This window comes from Leucoraja erinacea, chromosome 22 (genome assembly GCF_028641065.1).
Source record: "Leucoraja erinacea ecotype New England chromosome 22, Leri_hhj_1, whole genome shotgun sequence".
NCBI lineage: Eukaryota > Metazoa > Chordata > Chondrichthyes > Rajiformes > Rajidae > Leucoraja > Leucoraja erinaceus.
In genome coordinates, this window is record NC_073398.1 from 3,010,815 (window position 1) to 3,033,407 (window position 22,593).

General features: G+C 46.4%; 1 protein-coding gene across 1 annotated transcript in view; it reads left to right on the forward strand.

Annotated features, from left to right (window-relative positions):
* The first annotated feature begins 11,357 nt into the window (after positions 1 to 11,357).
* Positions 11,358 to 22,593, forward strand: part of usp44 (ubiquitin specific peptidase 44) — a 57,236-nt gene continuing 46,000 nt past the window's right edge. The window contains exon 1 of the mRNA XM_055652773.1: positions 11,358 to 11,514. The gene's annotated coding sequence lies outside the window, so the exon portion shown is untranslated. The remainder of the gene's footprint in view (positions 11,515 to 22,593) is intronic.

A 22,593-nucleotide genomic window follows, 5' to 3' on the forward strand; every position in this document is an offset into this window, starting at 1 on the left:
CTTATCTGGAATGACAGCTGGAGCACAGAATCTGCTTTGCATCTGTTGTGTGTACCTGCACCCTCAGTCACTCCGTGCCTTGTGTGGCGCATGCATGGTGCATGCATGCCAACCTCAGCCCACATTTGGTTGGTTACACCCAAGAGCCCAATAACACCCCCACTGAATGCAAGCTGGAGCTCAACACTGCCACCTAATGCCTGAGCGTATAACAACCCCTGCTAGATATAATGGGAACTATGTCCTGGGGAAGGAACTGCAGTTTACACCGAAGGTAGACACAAAATGCTGGAGCAACTCAGTGGGTCAGGCAACATCTTGGGGGAGAAGGAATGGGTGACATTTCGGGTCTAGATCCTTCTTCAGACTGAGTCAAGAAAGAGAGAAACTAGAGATGTGGAAGGTAAGGTGTGAAAATGACAGATCAAAGCAGACTACCTATATATCTGCAAAACCCAGCGCAGGCTCGACCACCGTTTCGCTGAACACCACCACTCAGTCTGCCTTGGCCTACGCCATCTCCCGGTTGCCAAACACTTTAAATCTCTTTCCCATTCCCACAATGGCCTTTCTGTCCTGGGCTTCCTCCATTGTCAGAGTGAGGCCCAGCAGCAATTTGGCCTCCCCTGATGGTCAGACCACTTATTGTCGAACCCTCGTCAGTGGTCACGAGGACTGTCACGTGACATCATGGGTTAAGGGGAGTGTCCTGCTACATCACCAGATGTTACCGTGAGATCATGAGTCAACAGGGAACTGAGCTCGAGTCAACAGCCTCCCTCAGCAGCAGCAGCAGCAGCAGCAATGACTCAATATGTTAGAGAGTCCCAAACGCACATGTCAAACTGATCTCACCGAATAAAGTAACCGTTTGATCACAAAGTTTGGACTCACTACAACCTCATATTCCGCTTGAGCAGCTTACAACCCTGTGGTCTGAATATTGATTTCTCTAGCTTACATTTCCTTGAGCATCTTCATCTTTGATCTGTCCTTTTCACACCTTACCCTTCCATATCTCAACTCCCTCCCTGATTCTCAGTCTGAAGAAGGGTCTCGACCCGAAACGTCACCCATTCTTTCTCTCCAGAGATGCTGCCTGCTCCGCCGAATTACTCCAGCATTTTGTGTCTATCTTCGGTGTAAACCGGCATCTGCAGCTCCTTCTGCCACACAGAGAAGTACAACACAGGAACAGGCCACTCGGCCCACAATGTCCATGCCAAACATGATGCCAAGTTAAACTGATCTCCTCGGCCTGCACTATCCATATCCCTCCACTCCCGGCATGTCTGTGCACCCATCTCTCATCCACCACTATCGTATCTGCCTCCACCACCACCCCTGGCAGCGTGTTCCAGGCACTCACCACCCTCTCTGTATTAAACATGCTTGTATCCTCCTTCATGCGTGTGTAAACTATCCTAGTGCGTGTAGGGCAGCGTTCGTGTGCGGGGATCGCTTGTATCACTAAACCAAACTAAACTAAACAGAACATCTGACAGATATTTTGCAGGACTGCAAGTATTTGAACATATGGATTTCCAGATGAGATAAAAAGCAAAGTCCTCTCCTTCACTTTCTGCCAGTTAAGATCCAGCACTGGTGACGCCAACTCTTACCCAGCAGAAGAGGTTATGGCAGCCGGTGAGAGCTGCTTGAGTCAGATTCACCAAAGATATCACCTGATCTGCTCTTGGCTGACCGGTTGCATCGTGGCTTGGTTCGGCAACCTGAGGGTCCAGGAGCGGAAAAGGATTCAGAAAGTTGTAACCACTGCCCAGTCCATCATCGGCTCTGACCTCCCCACCATCGAGGGGACCTATCGCAGTCGCTGCCTCAAAAAGGCAACCAACATCATCAAGGACCCACACCATCCTGACCACGCACTCATCTCTCCGTTACCATTGGGCAGAAGGTACAGGAGCCTGAAATCTGTTACATTCAGGTTCAGGAACAGCTGCTTCCCCACAGCCATCAGGCTATTAAACTCACCAACAAACAGACTCTGAACTGTAACAGCCAATATTGCACTTGATCTGTTTATTTATGTGTATATTGAACTGAACTGTTCTGTATTTTTGTTTACAATATTCTGTTGTGCTGCAGCAAGCAAGAATTTTATTGTCCTATCTGGGACACATGACAATAAACTCCCTTGACTTGACTCTTGAGTTGATCTTGGCTTCAGCCCCACTCCCAGCAGAGCGAGATGTCCGTTCGGGAATGTTGCCGACTAGCTTGCTGCAGGGTGCGTGCTGAGAGACGCGCTGAAGCTCAGTGCAACCAATGCCAAGGCTCTGTGAGGGAGGACCACAGTCTGGGGTCCTACCTCTGCTGCATATTGGAAGCTAGGGTGTGGTGGAGATGCCCCTCAAACAAGGGACGGGATATCGCCCCAGGGAGCCACTTGAATGTCAAGGGTGCAGGGTATAGAAACATAGAAAATAGGTGCAGGAGTAGTAGGCCCTTCGATCCAGCACCGTCATTCAATACGATCATGGCTGATCAGCCAAAACCAGTACCTCATTCCTGCTTTTTCCCCATATCCCTTGATTCCGTTAGCCCTATGAGCTAAACTTAACTCTCTCTTGAAAACACTTAGTGAATTGGCCTCCACTGCCTTCTGTGGCAGAGAATTTCCCAGACTCACAACTCTCTGGGTGAAAAAGTGTTTCCTCGTCTCCGTTCTAAATGGCCTACCCCTTATTCTTAAACTGTGACCCCTGGTTCTGGACTCCCCCAACATGGGGAACATTTTTCCTGCATATACCCTGTCCAATCCTTTCAGAATGTTATATGGTTCTTTAAGATCTCCTCTCATCCTTCTAAATTCCTTTGAATATAAGCCCAGTCAACCCATTCTTTCATCATATGTCAGTCCCACCATCCCAGGAACTAACTTGGTGAACCTACGCTGCACTCCCTCAATAGCAAGAATGTCCTTCCTCAAATTAGGAGACCAAACCTGCACACAATACTCCAGGTGCGGTCTCACCAGGGCCCTGTAAAACTGCAGTAGGACCTCATTGCTCCCAAACACAAATCCTCTCGCAATAAAGGCCAACATGCCATTCGCTTTCTTCACTGCCTGCTGTACCTGCATGCTTACTTTTGGCGACTGAAGTACAAGGACCCCCATGTCTCGTTGTACTTCCCCTTTTCCTAATCTGACATCATTCAGATAATAATCTGCCTTCCTGTTCTTGCCACCAAAGTGGATAATCTCACCTTTATCCACATTATACTGCATCTGCCCACTCCCACTCACCCAACAAATCCAAGTCACCCTGCAGCCTCACAGCATCCTCATCGCAGCCCACACTGCCAACCAGCTTTGTGTCATCCGCAAACTTGAAGTTGTTACATTTAATTCCTTCGTCTAAATCGTTAATATATATTGTAAATAACTGGGGTCCCAGCACCGAGCCTTGCGGTACCCCATATTTCTGATATTTCTGTGAACACTACCAATTACAACGCTAATGAATGTATGTAGAGCCACTGAGAACGTCAGAAGAATTTTTGCACAGTTCTTGTTGTGTATATATATTTTTAAGCTGAATAAAGTATATATTTTTAGTTTAGTTTAGTTTACAGATACAGTGCTGAAACACTTACACTATCCTACACACTGGGGACAATTTACATTTATACCAAAGCCAATTAACTTACAAACCTGTACGTCTTTGGAGTGTGGGAGGAAACCGGAGCATCCTGGGGAAAACCCACGTAGGTCACGGGCAGAAAGTACAAACTCCGTACAGACAGCGCCCGTAGTCAGGATCGAACCCGGGTCACTGCCGCTGTAATACAGCAACTCTACCACTGCGCCATCATTCCACCCTAATTTTGACTTTAAAACTTATTTTTAAACTTTCCTATCTGATACTAATAATAATAATAATAATAATAATAATAATAATAATAATAATACATTTTATTGTCATTGTAAATTCATACAACAAATTTCAGGCGCACTGCCCGAGCGGAGCTCCAATGTATCAGATAAAATAAATAATGACAAATAATGGCAAGAAAAACGACGTCGTCAGAATGTGCAATATTTCACAGCATATTGTTATAGCAGTACAAAATATTGGCTATGGGGGGGGGGTGTGTGTTCAGTGCAGTGTTCAGATTGGTGATGGCCCTGCGGTAGAAACAGTGGCGTGTGATTTGATTTGATCACTGCTCTATAGTCCAAAACTCATTCTCAGCCTTGGATACATCTAATAGGTTCATGTTCCTATGTCTAGGTGCAGCATTAGGCCATTGGGCCCATCCTGTCTACTCCGCCATTCAATCATGGCTGATCTATCTTTCCTTCTCAACCGCATTCTCCTGCCTTTGCCCCTTAACCACTGATACCGTACTAATCAATGATCTGTCACTCTCACTCTCTTAAAAATATCCAATGATTTGGTCTCCACATGAATTCCACACATTCACCACCCAAGTGACTCAACCTCCACGGCTCTCCTGAGTATAGAATAGCAAAAAATCACCACCCTCTGAGAAAATAATTCTTCCTCAGCTCCATCTCCAATGGCCAACCCTTAGTTTGTAACTAATATCCCCTTTCATCACCTCTATCAAGCTCCCTCGGAACCTTCTGTACCTCAGCAGTGGATAACTATCCTCTAGGCAACAAACTGACAGCAACATCGAAAATAAGGAGCTCGGTCGGAAATGTAACCCATCCATGTTCTCCACAGATGCTGCCTGACCCGCTGGGTTACTCCAGCACTTTGTGTCCTTTTGTGCATTAACCAGCATCTGCAGTTCCTTGTCTCTACGTCTGGAAGCTGACGCATTGTTGCTCTTTTGTTGTTTTGGGTATTTTATGTGTTTGTTTGGAGGGAATTGCCTGAGGCTGTGTGAGTTCATGTCAGTTTGTACATGCGTGTGAAAGTGAGCATTTGATGTATGGGAGCTGCTAGGGGGCAGTGTGTGCGGAGTGTGTGTGGGGGGGTTGTATATGCAGGTTACAGTCAATGATTATAGAGCAGAGCTCCTCTATAATCTTTGGTTACAGTGGCATAGAGTCATACGGCATTAAGGTTGCCAACTGTCCCGTATTAGCTGGGACATCCCGTATATTGGGCTAAAGTTGTTTGTCCCTTGTTACTAGCAGGTGCTCCTCAACTTACAATGGGGTTACGATCCGATAAACCCATCGTAAATCCAAAATATCGTAAGTCGAAAATGCATTTAATACACCGAACCTACCATCACCAGAGTGTTCAGGGCTGAACCGCCAGGTGCGTGTGGGTTTATATTCTCCAGGTTAGTTCCCCCGCTCCCACCCCCATACCTCGCTCTCATCTTCAGTTCCTCTGCTGCTGGGAATGTTTTTAATTTCCACGTTTTCATTATAAAAACATCTTTAACGTCTCTCAACCGCTCACCCCACCCTCACTCCACCCTCACTCCACCCAACCACCACTCCATCCAACTTCACCCCACCCAACCCCACTCCCCCCCCCACCACCACCACCCTCTCTCCACCCACCCCTCCCCCCCATTCCCACTCCCACCCCACCCAACCACTACTCCACCACACCCACCCACCACTCCATCCAACTCCCCACCCCGCCCACTACACCCCCCCCCCCCCCACCACCACTCCCTCTCCCACTCCCCCCCTCCCCCATTCCCACCCCACCCCCCCCCCCCCACCCAACCACCACCCCACCCACCCCCACCCATCCAACCCACCCCCACTCCATCCAACCCACCCCACCCTGATCCTGAAGCTCGCCTCTTCTGAATGCACTGCACGCTTGTTTTCTCTCTCCCCAGCCTCAGCTCAGATACCTCGCATACAAAACAGCTGATTCAATAGAGCTCACATCAAGTTAAGTAGGAGAGGAAGTGTACTGGCTAGCGTTAGATACTAACAAGCCCGCTCAAGCGAGCAAGTGCGTTTGCTCAACAGAGCAGGCGTAAATCTAAATATACCACAGGAAAGCAATTTTAATGAAACAGTAAAGCATTACCGCTTCAATTATCAACGCAGCATGATGCTGCCACGAGGCCAGGCTAGTGAAATACGGTTTCTGCTGAATGTGTATTGCTTTTGCACCGTCGTAAAGCCGAAATGTCGTAAGTCTAAGCATCGTAAGTCGAAGAGCATCTTGTACTCTGTAACCACCAGAGGGCGAGCTGACAGACAGGTCCTAGATCTGATACAACAGTGTGCGTGCGTGCGTGTGTATGGGCTGTTGACGCCACACACGAGTGATTCACCTGTCATGCAATCACATCCCCACCTTATGCTCATCGGCTGTATGCTATACTTTGCCAATTCCTGCCAAACAAAAAGATTCAGTGACGTCTGGTGTTGTTCGGTCAATAGACATAGAAACATAGAAAATAGGCGCAGGAGTAGGCCATTCGGCCCTTCGAGCCTGCACCGCCATTCAATATGATCATGGCTGATCATCCAACTCGGTATCCCGTACCTGCCTTCTCTCCATACCCCCTGATACCTTTAGCCACAAGGGCCACATCCAACTCCCTCTTAAATATAGCCAATGAACTGGCCTCAACTACCTTCTGTGGCAGAGAATTCCAGAGATTCACCACTCTCTGTGTAAATGGACAATAGACAATAGGTGCAGGAGTAGGCCATTCGGCCCTTCGAGCCAGCACCGCCATTCAATGTGATCATGGCTGATCATCCCCAATCAGTACCCCGTTCCTGCCTTCTCCCCATATCCCCTGACTCCGCTATTTTTAAGAGCCCTATCTCTTGAAAGCATCCAGAGAACCTGCCTCCACCACCCTCTGAGGCAGAGAATTCCACAGACTCACCACTCTCTGTGAGAAAAAGTGTTTCCTCGTCTCCGTTTTAAATGGTTTACACCTTATTCTTAAACTGTGGCACCTGGTTCGGGACTCACCCAACATCGGGAACATGTTTCCTGCCTCTAGCGTGTCCAAACCCTTAACAATCTTCGACTGCGATCTAAAGACTGTGCAGCTATAACAAGCAATGAAAAGCAAAAACATGGGTTAAACATGTCAGCGGTGACTCGACGAAGGCCTTCTGTACTTGGTGCCGTCGGGAATTTGTCCCTTATTTTGACCTTTTGTCCCTTATTTGTGAGTGAGAAAGTCAGCAACCCTATACAGCATGGAAACAGGCCCTTCAGCCCTACTTGGCCATGCTGACCAATATGTCCCAGCTACACTAGTCCCACCAGCCCATGTTTGGACCACATCCCTCTAACACTCTCCTACCCATGTAGCTGTCCAAATGATTTTGAAATGTTGTTTCAGTACCATGTGGAGGTGGACACAAAATACTGGAGTAACTCAGTGGGTCAGGCAGCATCTCTGAAGAAACGGGAGAGATGACATTTCAGGTCGGGACCCTTCTTCAGTGTGGAGGTGTTTTGTTGGTATGTACATGGGTCAGTTTTTGTGCAAGGAAAGATGTACATCGTCACAAGGTCATAAGGAATAGGAGTAGAATTTGGCCATTCGGCCCATCTACTCCACCATTCAATCATGGCTGATCTATCTCTCCCTCCTAACCCCATTCTCCTGCCCATAACCTCTGAGGTATCTGTAATAGGGTGTGCGGGGCTCTAGGGTGGGGAGCGTACAGGGTAAAGTACCATGGGGTGGGTCAGTCAGAGGGTGGTGAATCTGTGGAATTCATTGCCACAGAAGGCTGTGGAGGCCAAGTCAGTGGATATATTTGGCAGCGATAGATAGGTTCTTGATTTGTACGGGTGTCAGGGGTTATGGGGAGAAGGCAGGAGAATGGGGTTAATAGGGAGAGATAGATCAGCCATGAATGAATGCCGTAGTAGACTTGATGGGCCGAATGGTCTAATTCTACTGTTATCACATGATGTTATGAGGTGCTGGGAGGAAGTGGGGCTGATATACGGAGGCAGGTGTCGATTGAGGTGTGTTTATCTGAGGTGGTGTGGAGAATACAGGTAGGTGAATTAGATTGGGCAGGGGTGAATAATGGGAAAGAGGACTAGCTGGGGTAGGAGACCGTGGGATTAGAAGTGAGGGGGAAGGGCTGGAGCAGGAGCACCGACCCCTCTCATTTACAACCAGACGTGTATTATACAAAATAACTTTCGTTATGTGTCGGAAAGAACTGCAGATGCTTAGATGACAGTGCTACACCTGCAGCTGCATCTCGCCTGCATTCCGTCTGTATTTCTTCTTTCTTTGTCTTATCGTTAATGTTAGATGTATATTTTTTAGTCTATTTTTAGTTGTGTATTATGTGGGGGGGGAGGGGGTGGGGGAAACTTTAATAAAATCTCTCCCTTCAACAGAGATACAACCTTTTTCCGTGTCGTGTCTCTGTTCACGCTGCGGCCTAACATCGAGGAGCTGGCGGCCTCCAGCTGGACTCGACCTTGAGGGCTCCAGTTGCAGAGTCTGGCTGGCTGACCTTCGGAGGCTGTGGTTTGCGCTGCGATTGTGGCTGCAACTCGACTTGGGAGGCTTCGGCCGCGGGGCCCTGTGGACTGTGACATCGGGAGCTCGCAGGTCCCTGGTTGGCGACTGATGTTCGGGAGCTCCAGCAGCAGCTGCTTCGTCAGCCCTGAATCGTAAGGCTTGAATCGGTCCGTTAGCGGGCTTTCATCGCCCAGCGCATCTTAAAATCAGCCGTGGGATCTTCCATCGCCTGGCAGGGGCTTCAACATCGGGAGCCTCGATTGCCTCGATGCAGCAGTTTGACTGTTTGACCACGGGAGAAGAAGCAAGGAAGAGATGACTTTTTTATCTTCCATCACGGTGAGGTGGTGCCTGGAGGAGAGTAACTGTGATGGATTTCATCGCCCAGCGCATCTTAAAATCAGCCGTGGGATCTTCCATCGCCTGGCGGGGGCTTCAACATCGGGAGCCTCGATTGCCTCGATGCAGCAGTTTGACTGTTTGACCACGGGAGAAGAAGCAAGGAAGAGATAAGACTTTTTTATCTTCCATCACGGTGAGGTGGTGCCTGGAGGAGAGTAACTGTGATGGATGTTTGTGCTAAATAGTGTTTAATTGTGTGTTTTGTTGCTTTTTTACTGTGACTGCATGGTAATGAAATTTCATTCAAAGTGTCGGTGGGGCGCTACGAATGGCTGCCCTGCCAGCAGCGTGTTAGTCAATTCTACTTTTTTTGTTTTTTTTAGTATGTCCATATGTTTGTTTTAATGTCTCTTGTGTGTTTTGTGGGGGGTGGTGAGGAGAGGGGGAAAGGGGGGAACTGCTTTTGGTTGCCTCCTCCACGGAGAGGCGATTTTTTCCATGTCGCATCCCTCGCGGCCTAACAATAAGGATTGGTGCAACGTTTCCCGGAGTCGGGCCCGGAACTTCAGCAGCGGGTGCAGCGGGTGAACTTTTCATCGCGGAGGTTGCCAGAAGGGCGTGCTCCGATCGCTGGCCCGTGGTAGCCTGAAGCCGCGGTCTGCCGTGATTTCAGCTGGCGCAGCATCTGAAGCCTGGGATCCCTCGTTGGGGACACCCGGAGGAGAAGAGCTCCGACCACCAGCCCGCGACCTACAAAAGCTTGAAGCCGCGGTCTGCGGTGCTTCTAACCGCAGGCGCGGCGGGGACTTACTTACTTACCATCCGGAGCGGGATCCCTCACCGGGAATCCCTGGAGAAGAGCTCCGAGCGCCGGCCTGCGGCCTACATCATATTGAAGCCGCGGTCTCCAGTAGGGAAGCACCGATTCGGGATTTACCTTGCCTGTACATCTGGCCGCTCGCAGCGGCGACTGCGGAGGTTTATTGTCCCGACCACGGGGAAAAATGGCGAAGGACTGACTAAACTTTGTGCCTTCCACCACAGTGATGAATGCTGTGGTGGATGTTTTGTGTTCAATTTTTTATTGTTCATTGCGTGTTCTTTTTTTATTGTACCGCTGCTGGCAAGTTCATTTCACTGCACTCAATTGTGTACGTGACGAATAAATCTGACTATTGACTATAGGGGGGTTGCACGTAAGGTCACTGGGTCATAGGGCTTGACGCACGGAGCCGCTCAATCCATCTGGAGGACATCCGTAACTTGCGGTATATGTTATTAATGCAAGAAAAGCATACTTTCCTACCTGTTAAAAACCGCCAAAATGTTGAATTTTTGCGCTGAAAATTTTTTTGGAAGTCGGGGTAAGTGTGAGGGACATGTGCCCAACTTCAGAATTCCAAACGTGAAGTGAAATGAAGGTAAAGAGAAGCGAGAGCTGAAGGGACAACAGCAGCTAAAGTGCTTGGTAAACATTGGCCGTGCAGATATCATAATTGAAAATATCGGAATTATCGCATTTGCTCACTGCATTTCATCAACAGTAAGGCATTATTTGTATTTTTTCTTGATTCCTTTGATATCTAAAAAGTCTCAGAAGTGATAAATCAGGCTGTAAATTTTACTTTAGAGGCGTTTTCGTTTTGTATGTAAAACCCACTCGAGAACCATGGGCGATTTAAAAAACATTAAAGCCAGATTTATCACTTCTGAAACTTTTTAGATGCAACACATATAATGCCTTATTTGATCAAATACAGTGAGCAAACGGCCAATGTTCGCCAAGCACTCTGGCTGTTGTTGTCCCTTCAGCTCTCACTTCTATCTACCGTCATTTCTCCTCACTTTTGGAAATCTGAAGTAGGTTAAATGTCTCACACGCTTATCCCGATTTCCATCATTATTTACAGAGCAAAATTTGACAATTTCGGCGGGTTTTAACGGGCCCGCCACGCTGGAAACAATGGTAAGTGCCTACCTGCAGTATATCGCGTGTACTCCACTTGGCGTAGTGTAGCAACAGTACGGGTCATGGGTCGTGACCAGACTGCCGTGAAACCTCCCTATATTGACTTGTTTTTGAAAGACAAATTAAGAAATTCAATTCAATAAATAAAGGAATTCAATTCAATTCAATTCAATTCAATTCAATGCTGCGGTAAATCGAAGATAGACAAAATGCTTGGAGTAACTCAGCAGGACAGGCAGCATCTGATCTCTGGAGAGAAGGGTGGGTGATGTTTCGGGTCGAGACCCTTCTTCAATCTGAAGAGAATGAAGTGGTTGGAACAGCCATGATCATATTGAATGGCGGTGCAGGCTCGAAGGGCCGAATGGCCTACTCCTGCATCTAATTTCTATGTTTCTATGTAAGACAAGCTCCTTGTGGCTGCTGCTGCTGACGGTCTAGTGATTGACAGCAAAGATCCTATAGGATCTTTGATTGACAGCACCCGGGACTGGGACGTGACGCGTAACCAACGGCGGGGGGAGGCGCTTGTGATGTCACCGGTGCCCGGGAACGTGCCCGCGGCTGAGCGTGTGCGTGTGTGACGTCACCGCGCAACGGCGGCCAGGGGAGCGCGCGACGTCACTAGCGGGCGGGAACGTGTGACGTCACCCGCGGAGCCACTCAAGATGGCGGCGATTTGAAAGACGGATCGCTGGCGAGGGAGAGAAGATGGAGCGGCCCGGAGTGGGGACCGTCCCTCGCCCAGTCCGCCGGCATTGCGGGTAAGAAGCGACCCCGGCCCGGGCTGTTGGTGCCGCCGATCGGCAGATGCCGCGGTTTCGGGCTCCCGGAGGAGCGGGGCCCGGGCACGTTGCTCTGTCGGGCCGCGGGGGTTCCCACCGAACCGGCCCCATCTCCATCTCCATCTCCCGCCCGGGTGATGCCAGCAACTGCCGGCGGTGTCCACGGTTCACCCGCGTCACCCCCCGCGGGTAGACACCCATCACGAGGGTAGTCACAGTTAGTCGCAGTCACTCAGCGGGACAGGCAGCATCTCTGGAGAGGCAATGAGTGACTTCTGCTTCTGCTTGTTTACTGCACAACCGCCAACAGCTGGGCTATCTCTCACATGGGCTCTGGTTGACCCTTCCTCGACCCGAAACATCGCCCATTCCTTCTCTCCCCAGATGCTGCCTGTCCCGCTGAGTTACTCCAGTTAACTGTGTCTATCTTCGGTTTAAACCAGCATCCGTAGTTCATTCTTACACTGTTCCCGAGGACCATTACACGTTAATTTTAAGGCATGGCCTGATATAACTGCATGGTGTCATTTAAAAGTCTGCAAATGGTTCAAAGACTCTCAAAGACATACAAAGAAATCATCTCACAGTCCACCTTGAAGCTTACAAACTCCACATCACTGACTCCAAAGATGCTCTCATTGCTGCAAAATCTGCCTACCTCTCCTCCATATTCACCGATCCCTGCCTAAACCACAGAACCCTCTTCTCCACAGTGGGCAACCTCCTCAAGCCTCGAGCCAACACCCTCCCTACCTCTACTCCGGATCTCTGCAACTCATCCCTCCACTTTTTCGCAACTCATTCCTCCACCTTTTCGCTGATAAAATCAGCACCATCTATCAATCTTTATCCCCTGTACCCGACTCCCCAGCATCTACTCCACCACCTACCAAGGCCCCTCCTTTCAACATCTCCACTGACCTCCTTACTGCTTCCTCTCCCAGTTTGACCTGGTCACCCCTATTGAAATCTCCAAACTCATCAGCTCTTCCAAACCCACTACCTGCTCCCTCGACCCTCTCCCCACTCCGCTGTTGAAGTCCTGCCTCCCCGTTCTCTGCCCCTACCTCACTAATCTCTTCAACTCATTGTCCCAAGGAATTGTCCCCTCCGCTTTCAAAACTGCTGCTGTTACACCAATCTTAAAGAAACCTGGTCTTGATCTCTCCTCTCTAATTAACTACCGCCCAATCTCAAACCTCCCCTTTCTTTCAAAAGCCCTGGAGCGTATTGTTGCGTCGCAACTTCATTCCCAGCTCCTTGCGTATAACCTACTTGAACCCCTCCAATCTGGCTTTCGCCCCCTCCATAGCACAGAAACTGCTCTCCTCAAAGTACTCAACGACCTCCTCACCTCTGCTGACACTGGTTCCCTCAACATCCTCATCCTCCTCGACCTGAGCGTAGCCTTCGATACAGTGAACCATAACATCCTGCTCACCAGACTCAAAGACCTCGGCATTGAAGGCTCTGCACTCAGCTGGCTCCGTTCCTACCTTTCCAACAGATCCCACTTCATCTCTCTCCACAACCACACCTCTGCTACAGCCACAGTCACTAAAGGCGTTCCCCAAGGCTCTGTACTCGGCCCCCTCCTCTTCATCATCTACATCCTCCCCCTTGGTCAGATACTCCGCCACTTCAATCTGGACTTCCACTGTTACGCTGATGACACCCAGATCTACCTTGGCACCAAATCCCCCCACACCCCCCCCTCCCATATCAACTCCTGTTTGTCAGCTATAAAAACCTGGATGCAACATAATTTCCTCAAACTCAACAGAGATAAGACAGAATTCCTCCTCATAGGCTCCAAAGCCACACTCAGCAATATCAATAACCCCACTCTCACCATCGACGGCACCACTGTCTCCCCATCTCCCCAGGCCCGCAACCTTGGCGTGATCTTTGATTCCACCCTCTCCCTTGAGCCTCACATCCGCCATGTCATTAAAACCTCCTTCTTTCATCTCCGCAACATCGCCCGCTGCTGACGCTCTCTCACACCGCCCGCTGCTGAAAGACTCATCCATGCCTTCATCTCCTCCCGACTGGACTATTGCAACTCACTTCTCCTTGGCATCAGCTCCACCTACATCAACCGACTCCAACTGGTCCAGAACGCAGCCGCCCGACTCATCACCCATACCAAATCCTGGCATCACATCACTCCAGTCCTCAAACAACTTCACTGGCTTCCCATCTCCCACCGGATCACCTACAAAATCCTGATCCTCACCTACAAAGCCCTCCACCATCTGGCCCCCCCCATATCTCACTGACCTCCTCTCCCCCTACCAACCCTCACGGTCCCTCAGATCCACATCAGCTGGTCTCCTCTCCATCCACAAGTCCAACCTCCGCAGTTTTGGGGACAGAGCCTTCTCCAGGGCAGCTCCCAGGTTCTGGAACTCCCTCCCCCCAACTGATCCGCAATTCCGTGTCCCTCACCATCTTCCAGTCCCGCCTCAAGACCCATCTCTTCACCTCTGCCTATCCTTAGCCCCACGTGCCGTCTCTTTTCATCTGTGTATTAATTGCCTCATACTGTGTTTTGTATTGAATTCTGTATTTACTTTGTGTACTAGTCAAGTCTCTACTATTTATTTCATTCCGCTTACATGTTTTTCCTCTACCTGCTAAATTTTTGTAAGGTGTCCTTGAGACTCTTGAAAGGCGCCCATAAATAAAATTTATTATTATTATTATTAAAGTGTACCGAGCCATACAGCGTGGAAATAGGCCCTTCGGTCTAACTTGCCCACTGATCAACATGCCCCATCTACATGCCCCCTGCCTGTGTTATGCCCATATACTTCTAAACTTGCCTTATCTATGTACGAGTCTAAATGTACTTGCCTCAACTACTTCCTCTGGCAGCTCAATTCCACACACCCACCACCCTTAGTGTGACAACTACGACCCCTCAGATTACTATTAAAAAAAATTCCCCCCTCACTGTAAACATTTGCCCCTAGTTCTCAATTCCTGCACTCTGGGCAAGAGACTCTGTCTATCTACCTAATCTATTCCACTCGCGATTTTATACACCTCGATAAGATTGTCCCTCATCCTCCTGTGCTCCAAGGAATAGAATCCCAGCTTACTCAACCTCTCCCTATAGCTCAGGCCCTCTTGTCCTGGCCACATCCCCGTAAATCTTCTCTGTATCTTTTCCAGCTTAAACACATCTTTCCTACAACATGCTGCCCAGAACTGAACACAATACTCTAAATACTCATACAATTGCAGCATGACCTCTCAACCTCTGTACTCAATACTCTGACTGATGAAAGCCAATGTGCCAAAAGCATTTTTGACTACTCTATCTACCTGCAACTCCACCTTCAAGGAACCATGCACCTACACTCCTAGATCCCTCTGCTCTACAACACTCCCCAGAGCTCTACCATTCACTGTGTAGGTCCTGCCCATGTTGCATTTCCTCTCTGTTTTTGCTCCATATCATCACCCTATGTATGAAAACGTTTCCCCCCCGGATTCATACTTGGCCAATAAACTTATTAATTCATTCAAGATCACCCCTCATCCTCCTGTGCTCCAAGGGAATAGAATCCCAGCCTGCTCAATCTCTCATCATAGCTCAGACCCTCAAGTGGGGTGGAAGATTGCAACTTTCACGTGGTCCACCCTGTTTCGACAAATGCATTCAACCCGGCGTGCACAATCAAATAAGATCAAATAGAACAAGTTGTCCTACAACTTTAGGCTGTGCACGCCATACGCAAGAAGAAGACCCTCAAGTCCTGGCAACATGCTCGGAAATCTTCTGTGCACCCTTTCCAGCTTGACAAAATCTTTCCTTTAACATGATGCCGAGAATTGAACACAATACTCTAAATGTGGCCTCACCAACATCTTGTACAACAGTAATATGACATCTCAACCTCTATACTCAATATTCTGACTGATGAAGGCCAATTTGCCAAATGCCTTTTTGACCCCTTATCGACCTGAAGCCACCTTCAAGGAATTATATACCTGCACTCCCCAATCCCTCTGCTCTGCACCCTACCAGAGCCCTACCATTCACTGTGTAAATCCTGCCCATGTTACACTTTTCAAAATGCAACACCTCACATTTTTCTGTATTTAATTCCATCGACCATTCCTCAGCCCACCTGGCCAACCGATTAAGATCCTGCTGCAATTTTTGACATCCATCTTCACTGTCAGCAATACCACCCACTTGTGTGTCATCTGCAAACTTGTTAATCGAGTATATTATCAGGTATGCAAATAATAATTTGTATAAGAGACATTAACCACAGAGACAATCAGACTGGTAGATGGGACAGTTGACATTTACACTAAATTGAGTGTGTAGTGATTTTTTTCAATGGGACAGTTGACATTTACACTAAATTGAGTGTGTAGTGATTTTTTTCAAATATGAATAAATAAGAATTAAATAGCATTGTTTTAAAGTGGTCATGAAAATGAAAAGACATGAAAAACTGCAGTTGCCAGAATATTGTGTAAAACACAAAGTTGCAAAGTAGTTCTGCGGGTCAGGCAGCATCTCTAGAGAAAATTAATAGGTAACATTTCAGGTCGGAGCCCTTCTTCACATTACGACCTGAAATGTCACCTATTCCTTTTCTACAAAGATGCTGCCTGATCTGCTGAGTTACTCCAGCTTTTTGTGTCTATCTTTGGTATAAACCAGCATCTGCAGTTTCTTCCCACAGCATCTGTGGAAGGAATTGATCGGTGATGGTTTGGGTCGGGACCTTTCCCCAGACTAAGGGAAGGTGCACATAAATCTGGGAAATCCAAATTTCAAAACATTATGTAAAATTCTTAATTTATTAATGGAGTGCAACAGTTTGATTGTGGTCACCTTGATTGTGGTCACCTAGCTTTGCAGAAAATATTAGATGTTCATTCCTGGCTGACACCACAGTGTGTGGAAGATTGCACTGTGTGATGTGTTGAGTAGTGCTGTAGCCATATCTGCTCTATCCTATCACGCGGAAAGTCCCAAGATATGTAAGAGAGTTCTGGCCTTCTGGCAATATTTATCCCTTGACGATCATAGCCATTTCTTCACAACTTGTTTGGCAAATTGGCTGCTTGTTTCTTTCAATTATAACTGTTTAATCATGTATTGCCTTATTCATGTCTTTCCGCTGGCTGGTTAACACGCAGCAAGAACATTTCACTGTACCTCGGCACATGTGACATTAAACTAAACTGATTTCATCTAAAAAATGCAATAGAGTGTGAAGCACGTTTTGATGTTGTGGTTTTGAAATTTGTTGCATAAATTCTCACTTCCACACATTGCCATCACGATCATAATTTGCTATGTGATGCAATGCCTCAATGACTTACTGCCGCGTAGTTAGTAAATCATTGTTATCGGACTGTTATTTTACTTGTCATTTTGTAAAATCTAGCTACAGTGATTTTGCAAATGTGTGTTTCAGTCCAAGCTTAAAACATTTCCTTTTTCCATTTGAATGTGAGTAGATCCCGCACAACAAGATTGAACACTTTGACACCCATTCCTGCTATGTGGGGCTGATTTTGGCCCACATGCAAGTGTTTTTCCCCAATATAAATAAAAGCTGCTGAAGTGGGCCAGGCAACGTCTGTGGAGGGAATGAGTTGCTTGTCCATTTCCCTCCACAGGTACTGCCTGCCCTGCTGAATTCTCCCAGCAGCTTGTTTTTTACACCAGATTCTGGCATCTACAGCCCATTTTGTCTCTGTTTTCCCAATAGAAACATAGAAATTAGGTGCAGGAGTAGGCCATTCGGCCCTTCGAGCCTGCACCACCATTCAATATGATCATGGCTGATCATCCAACTCATTATCCTGTACCTGCCTTTTCTCCATACCCCCTGATCCCTTTAGCCACAAGGGCCACATCTAACTCCCTCTTAAATATAGCCAAGTAACTGGCCTCAACTATCTTCTGTGGCAGAGAATTCCAGAGATTCACCACTCTGTGTGAAAAATGTTTTTCTCATCTCGGTCCTAAAAGATTTCCCCCTTATCCGTAAATTGTGACCCCTTGTTCTGGACTTCCCTAACATCAGGAACAATCTTCCTGCATCTAGCCTGTCCAACCCCTTAAGAATTTTGTACGTTTCTATAAGATCCCCCCTCAATCTTCTAAATTCTAGCGAGTACAAGCCGAGTCTATCCAGTCTTTCTTCATATGAAAGTCCTGACTTCCCAGGAATCAGTCTGGTGAACCTTCTCTGTTACTCCCTCTATGGCAAGAATGTCTTTCTTCAATTAGGAGACCAAAACTGTACGCAATACTCCAGGTGTGGTCTCACCAAGACCCTGTACAACTGCAGTAGAACCTCCCTGCTCCTATACTCAAACTTTTGCTATGAATGCTAACATACCATTCGCTTCCTTCACTGCCTGCTGCACCTGCATGCCTACTTTCAATGACTGGTGTACCATGACACCCAGGTCTCGTTGCATCTCCCTTGTTCCTAATCGGCCACCATTCAGATAATAGTCTACTTTCCTGTTTTTGCCATCAAAGTGGATAACCTCACATTTATCCACATTATACTGCATCTGCCATGCATTTACCCACTCACCCAGCCTATCCAAGGCACCTTGCAGCCTCCTAGCATCCTCCTCACAGCTATCACTGCCCTCCAGCTTCGTGTCATCCGCAAACTTGGAGATGTTGCATTCAATTCCTTCGTCCAAATCATTAATATATATTGTAAATAGCTGGGGTCCCAGCACTGAGCCTTGCGGTACCCCACTAGTCACTGCCTGCCATTCTGAAAAGGACCCGTTCACTCCTTCTCTTTGCTTCCTGTCTGCCAACCAGTTCTCTATCCACATCAATACTGAACCCCCAATACTGTGTGCTTTAGGTTTGTATACTAATGTCTTATGTGGGCCCTTGTCGAAAGCCTTCTGAAAGTCCAGATATAACACATCCACTGGTTCTCCCTTATCCACTCTACTAGTTACATCCTCGAAAAATTCTATAAGATTCGTCAGACATGATTTACCTTTCATAAATCCATGCTGACTTTGTCCAATCATTTCACCACTTTCCAAATGTGCTGCTATCCCATCTTTAATAACTGACTCTAGCACTTTCCCCACTACCAATGTTAGACTAACTGGTCTGTAATTCCCCGTTTTCTCTCTCCCTCCCTTTTTAAAAAGTGGGGTTACATTAGCTACCCTCCAATCCTCAGGAATTACTCCAGAATCTAAAGAGTTTTGAAAAATTATCACTAATGCATCCACTATTTCTGGCGCTACTTCCTTAAGTACTCTGGGATGCAGCCTATCTGGCCCTGGGGATTTATTGGCCTTTAATCCATTCAATTTACCTAACGCCACTTCCCGGCTAACCTGGATTTCACTCAGTTCCTCCATCTCATTGGACCCCCGGTCCGCTGCTATTTCCATCAGATTATTTATGTCTTCCTTAGTGAAGACAGAACCAAAGTAGTTATTCAATTTGTCTGCCATGTCCTTGTTCCCCATGATCAATTCACCTGTTTCTGACGGCAAGGGACCTACATTTGTTTTAACTAATCTTTTTCTCTTCACATATCTATAAAAACCTTTGCAGTCAGTTTTTATGTTCCCTGCCAGTTTTCTTTCATAATCTATTTTCCCTTTCCTAATTAAGCCCTTTGTCCTCCTCTACTGGACTGAATTTCTCCCAGTCCTCTGGTGGGCTGCCTTTTCTGGCTGATTTGTATGCTTCATCTTTTGTTTTGATACTATCCCTGATTTCCCTTGTTATCCACGGATGCACTACCTTCCCTGATTTATTCTTTTGCCAAACTGGGATGAACAATTTTTGTAGTTCATCCATTCAGTCTTTAAATGCCTTCCATTGCTTATCCACCGTCAACCCTTTAAGAATCAATTGCCAGTCTATCTTGGCCAATTCATGTCTCATACCCTCAAAGTTACCTTTCTTTAAGTTCAGAACCCTTGTTTCTGAATTAACAATGTCACTCTCCATCCTAATGAAGAACTTAACCATATTATGGTCACTCTTGCCCAAGGGGCCACGCACAACAAGACTGCGAACTAACCCTTCCTCATTACTCAATACCCAATCTAGAATAGCCTGCTCTCTTGTTGGTTCCTCTACATGTTGGTTTAGAAAACTATCCCGCATACATTCCAAGAAATCCTCTTCCTCAGCACCCTTGCCAATTTGATTCACCCAATCTATATGTAGATTGAAGTCACCCATTATAACTGTTTTACCTTTGTTGCACGCATTTCTAATTTCCTGTTTGATGCCATCCCCAACTCCACTACTACGGTTAGGTGGCCTGTACACAACTCCCATATTATCCTAATATGCTTTACTTTTCTAGAATGCCAACATTCTGACCACCAAGATTTTCTGCTTACCTTTGTTATTGGAGTATATTTTCCCAAATGTATTAATGTATAGAAAATCTAGCTAGGATTAGTTACCTAGTTTTGATTAGTTTGGTCCCTGATCTGATTGTGCATCATATTATAGAATACAGGCACACAAGTAGTATTGGCTTAGTTGTTGAGCAGGAAAAATAGTGATATTGGTTGTGGAGCTGCTTCATTTTCTCAAACTATTGATGAACTTCACTTTGGAGATTATCAAACCTTTGTTAATAAGGGCACACTTAGTCTCATTATGTTGAAGTTGTTTTTTGGAAAGAATATCTGTTCCTGCAAACTTGCTTCGTCGAAATGTCAATGGGGTGCCTTACAGAGCCCGAGACCTGGGTTTGATCCTGACTTTGGGTGCTGTCTCTACGGAGTTTTACGTTCTCCCTGTGACCTGCGTGGGTTTTCTCCTGGTGCTCCAGTTACCTCCAACACTCCAAAGGCGTACAGGTTTGTAGGTTTATTAGCCTTGATTAAAAATAGTAAATAGTCCCTAGCGTGTAGGATAGTGGTAATGTACGGGGGGGGATTGCTTATCGTCGCGGACTCGGTGGGCCGAAGAGCCTGTTTCTACACTGTATCTCTAAACTAAACTCTTGAGGATAGTACCTTTGTATTGGAATCATACAGTTTTGTCACGTAGTAAGCATGTACTTTGTGAGGTGGATATTTTTTGCAGTAATTTGAGTAAAATGACCTGGCTGCTTCATTATTGATAATGTCGCTATTAACATTGTTTGTCTATTTAGTTTCTTGAGTATATGAGACATGTTTGTTTCACATAAGTAGTTTACATTTGAACAGTATGGTGAGCAGGAGAATATTAACTTGGCAGTATATTATGCCTTTAACAGAGTAAGCCTGAGGAATTTAAAGTGTTCTAGATCAAAGCTTGACAGTGAATCGGAAGGAAAACAGGTTGACTATAAAAGCTTTAAAAAAGTAAGACTCAGAGCTGTAGAGATTTAGATAGGCAGTTTCAGACCTTGGGGCCCAGTCAGAAAAAGACACAGCTGTTAATATTTGAGTTGTTTTAAATTGGGAATGTGCAAGCATTGGAAAATTGGAGAAGTGCCGATGTCTCTGAGGGTATTCTGTGTGGAGAAGATTGGGAAGCCAGGATTAATATATTGGGTCTAGAAAAGACAGGGTCATAAGTAACAAACCCTCGATTGCTGAGGGAATGTTACAGAGTGTGACACTGACTGTGAGGCAACAGCACTGTGATAACGTGGTTTACCAAAGGGAGATGGGAGGGCAATGAAGTTTTGAGTAATATTTTCTGGCTTCAGACTTTTACGGTTTATGTTGCAAGACTTTGTGCTATTAATAGGAGTTGCATGTTGCTTCCCTGAGTATGAAAATCACAAATATTTTCTGAAAACGGGTGCTTCTTAATTTTGCAGATTTCTGGTTTCAAGATCATTTTTTTTTCTACACTTTGTGAACTGTTTTTCCCTCTTTCTGCTCTCACTCAGAAGGAATACACTTGCATACGGCAAATCTTTTTCCCAACTGTGGGAAGCTGGCCGGGGAAAATAACTCGGATCCATTCCCCTTTCCCTGTGGATGATGCCAATCAAATCAATGTTATTGGCTGCTGCTCCTAAAAACTCCACGAGTCCGACAACAATGATCTGCTTTCGTTGTTCTTACCACAATTTTTGCAATTCTTTCCACATGTACTATTTCATCAACCCTTGAACAAAAATAATATTAGTCTCTAGTATGATTATAGGATTCGACTGGATAGAATGCAAGGAAAGATTTTCACTTTCTTGGTGCATGTGACAATAATAAACCAATACAAATATTAGATAGACAAAAGTGCTGGAGAAACTCAGCGGGTGCAGCAGCATCTATGGAGTGAAGGAAATAGGCAACGTTTCGGCCCGAAACGTTGCCTATTTCCTTCACTCCATAGATGCTGCTGCACCCGCTGAGTTTCTCCAGCATTTTTGTCTACCTTCGATTTTCCAGCATTGCAGTTCTTTCTTAAACAATACAAATATTAGTTGGTCCATATTTCTCTTTCCCCTGACTCTCAGTCCCATATCTCTCACTCTCATATCTTTCCCCTGACTGTCGATCTATTTGTCATTTCCTTCTCCCCTCAGTCTGAAGGAGTCTCGACCTGAAATGTCACCTATTCCTTTTCTCCAGAAATGCTGCCTGACCCACTGAGTTACTCCAGCACTTTGTGTCCCTCTTCAATATAAATATTATTGTATACTTATTATAGGCAAAGCAACATACCACAAAATTAAACAGAAGCTCAGCTTTTGAGTTGCGTTAAATGATATTGTGGTAAAGAAGCTGACCACTTTGTATACACCTTAAACAGCCATCAAGTGAAAAGTGGACTGTTTTTTAGCTGAGATTGATATTGGCAAATGTGGTGGGCAAAATCCCCGATTTTCAAATAGTGCCACTTGAACCAATAGAACTCTAATCCGCCATCTTGTCTGACACCAGTTCATCATACAACCTAGCCAATGGATATTTTGGATGTTCTTTTTAAAAGGCTCTATTACAGACATTGGACTTGATCAATTGTTATGATTTGCAAGTATTTACCAAGCTGTTATTTAAATGTCCTTGGTTTAAGAAAGTAGAAAAAGACTAGCATCTGCCCATTGCAAT